Source organism: Trachymyrmex septentrionalis, unplaced genomic scaffold (genome assembly GCF_001594115.1).
Source record: "Trachymyrmex septentrionalis isolate Tsep2-gDNA-1 unplaced genomic scaffold, Tsep1.0 scaffold25, whole genome shotgun sequence".
Lineage (NCBI taxonomy): Eukaryota > Metazoa > Arthropoda > Insecta > Hymenoptera > Formicidae > Trachymyrmex > Trachymyrmex septentrionalis.
The window spans coordinates 1,469,396-1,472,636 of record NW_017305408.1 but is presented as its reverse complement, the minus strand read 5'-3'; the positions used below and the strand labels follow the sequence as shown (position 1 = coordinate 1,472,636).

The 3,241-nt window shown below is 41.6% G+C and overlaps 1 protein-coding gene across 1 annotated transcript in view; it reads left to right on the top strand.

The window, feature by feature from the left end:
• The window catches only part of LOC108748909 (protein cortex-like), a 43,461-nt gene that overhangs the window by 33,815 nt on the left and 6,405 nt on the right, over positions 1-3,241 (top strand). The window lies entirely within an intron of this gene.

Below are 3,241 nucleotides of genomic sequence, written 5' to 3'. Positions count from 1 at the left end.
CCCCAAAAAAGTGAAAAATTGGCAGAATCGCGACGAGTCCTGCCCTAGGATAACTCGACACTCCAGCTCGTCCAAGCATCAGCGAGCGACTGAGGGCTGCAGACAGCGGGCCCAGAAACGGGGCCCGCCACGCCACGGCCCCGGCTCGCCACGAGCCCCCCTCGCCGTGTCTTTCAGGACCAGTTCGGTCGCTTCGTCGCTGCCTGCGAGGGAAGGATGCTGTGCACCGGAGGACTCCCCACCCGCGGGAAACCTATGTCCTACGTCCTACGTCGTGCATTCCGCGTCCTGCGCGGCCTGCGCGCCCCGTCGAAGCCGCGCCGAGGGCCTTCCCCACCTGATGATCTTGGCGCACGCATTTCGCGCCCTCGATCGAGACGCGCGGGAAGATCCCGCTCTCGTGTTTTTCCGGCGCGTCGCGAGATTTTGTCCCTCCATTAGGAATAAAATAACATTCTAATGCGTATTTTCTAAAAGTACTTCTAGAGTACAATTGCACTCTTAAAAATTACAAATTGAGTCACTCTTATTCAAGACTGGCTCAATTTTCACTCTTCAGAGCGAAATTCCACTTTAAAGAACTTAGAAACTATTTTTATATTGCAAGAATGTATGATATTAAAACTAGTTTTAGTTTAAGAAGTTAGTTGAAAATTTAAACGCAGAATTTTAATAAAACATTTATATTCACAGAAGAAAGTTTTGAGAAAAATAGAAATCGTGACTTTGTTATCCTTAAATGTTTTACTAATTTAAAATTTAAGGTAATTAAAGAGAATTCAAATTAATTTTGTTGAATTCAAAATAAAAGAGAATTCACATTAATTTTGATGTATTAAAATAATTCGCAAGCTGTTTTTGACTAATTGATTTGATCAATATTAAAATTCAATGCCAAATAGCTCATATTTTGATATCTGTTTTCCTTAAACGAGTACAAAATATTCACATGAACAATACGTATTGAATTAACATATTAAATAATTCAAATAAATGTTTTATACTCTAAGCAATTAATAAAAATATTATTAAAGTAAACAAAAAAATAAAAAGTAATTAATGCTACAGATATAGTTATCATTTTCTATACTTATAGATTTTTTAATTAATTTTTTTATTAGCAATGTTCTCCTGCAGAAATAAGATTATATAAAACAACTGTGTTCTTGTCCCTAATTAATAAAGTGTAACCTAATAACCTTAATTAATTTATATTACGCTATAATTTATATAACGCTGTAATCGCTCCGATAATTTATTCATCTCGTGAATCAACGGCAAGTTCATTAATTAATTAGTCATTCTCCGAATGGAATGAGCTCATAAATAAGGGTAACCAGTGAACAAGGCAAATAATAATTCGTTTATGGTGAAGCTATGGATACGCTAACTCGTATGTCCCCTTCCTTTGCGGCTGTTTGTGCTGCCAATAGCGTCATGTGCCCCCTGATGGCCCACCTGGCCCAACCTCTTCGCATCCGACGGGAGCCAATCGCGTGTCTAACGTACGATCTAATGCTACGCTCGTAACGGGTGTCGAAAGTGGAGGGAGTTCGTCGCGCTTACAAGTCGCTTGGCTCCGAGCGATTTTAGATCGTCGCGCTGCGTCGCGCGATCGTACCTGGCCGGCGCGGTGCGCTATCATTCGTTATCGCCCCACGGGATCCCGTTTCAAAATTAAAATTTCTTTTCCAACGCTCGGGATATCCAAGAGAAACGAGATCTCGACCTCCAACGTTCTAAGCCTTTCACGCGTGCAATAAAAATCAATCCCAGATGAACAAACAAGCTTTTCAAAGAACAGGAACTGCCCACGTCTTTTATTCATATTTAATAAGATCTTTACATACACAAAATCGCGTCTCGGTATTTTAGAGACTTTTCTTTCTTCTTTAATAATTCTCGAAATTTTACACTACATATTATATAATTGTGAAATTAATTAAATATATTACTTTTGCATAAATAGTAACGATAAATCTTCTTATCCCCGTAACGTAAACACATGCGCGTGAAATCGTTGCTCTCGTGAGAGTTTATTTAATACCTTGCTAAATTAAAGTTTTATAAGACGCGAGCGCACGGGAGCGTACTCTTTTCTTTTCTTTTTTAAACGTGTGTATATATGAGATTGGTCCAGCTACGGGAATCAGGTTCGGTAACTTGTCCCATCCATCACTAACCCGGACAGCCAGATGTTCGCAGGGGGTACAATGGTCGGTATAAGGTATTACCCCTTCGTGCATAATGCCTCCAGCAGAAATTATCCAGCGGCACCCTCCGCTCTCGGACATAGAAAATTTTGGATTTTACGTCTGGTAGGATCTTTTCTCCTTCTGTGCGATGCAGTCTCCTGCCTGTTACAAAAGCGCGAAAACTGCTTCCCCCGGATGATCCGCTACTTGAACGCGAAGCAAAGCGTGCTGTAAACGGGAAACTCCGTCGAATCCCCCTCCCGATGGATGCTGGGAAGAATCAATTTTGTCTCTTCAATCTCGTTGCTTGATTTTTTCTTTTAAATAGCTCGCGCGGCATTTTATACGAATGTTTGAAGTTTCGCTGAACGTTGCAAAATTAAATGTCGAGTTAATTACAATGTGTTGAACTTGGTGGAGCGTTTGCTCAAACGTTCACGATAAAAATGCTGTTTATAGATCAGGGCGTCATACAGCTCGACTATCGTAGCTCTCTCTCTCTCTCGTTCTCTCTCTCTCTCTCTCTCTCTCTCTCGTTTTTCAAATTTATTGTCTCTCATTTCAAGGAGCATCCCCTGCAGGAGACAGAGTTTTGCCGCAGGTGGTACGGCCCACGAACGGAGCGGCGCGTATGCGTGGCGTTTTCGCATCTCATAATGTCGTCGCTGACCGGTTCGGGGCTCCACCGTGTTTTCTACCGATTCACCGTGGGAATGAAGCTTTCAATTAGCTGCGACGGGCTAACGATTGAGTGGCGATCGATCGATCATACTACCGATGTGCCCTGGGGAATTAGTCTTCGATCTTCGAATAAATCCGAGAAATGTAACGCGTTTTTCTACCCGGGATACTGAAGAGCACATAGGAATTTTTGCGTGAAATTTAAAATATCTGCAGCCTGCAATCTGTTTTCAGTTTGCGAGATCCTAGTGCTTTATTGAACGAAACATTTTCATGAGATATTTGATCGAGAATGTATTAACTGTTCCGTTTTGCCCAAGTTGTTGTTAAAGATTTAAGGGAAAAATCTGCGCTCGAATTTTCCC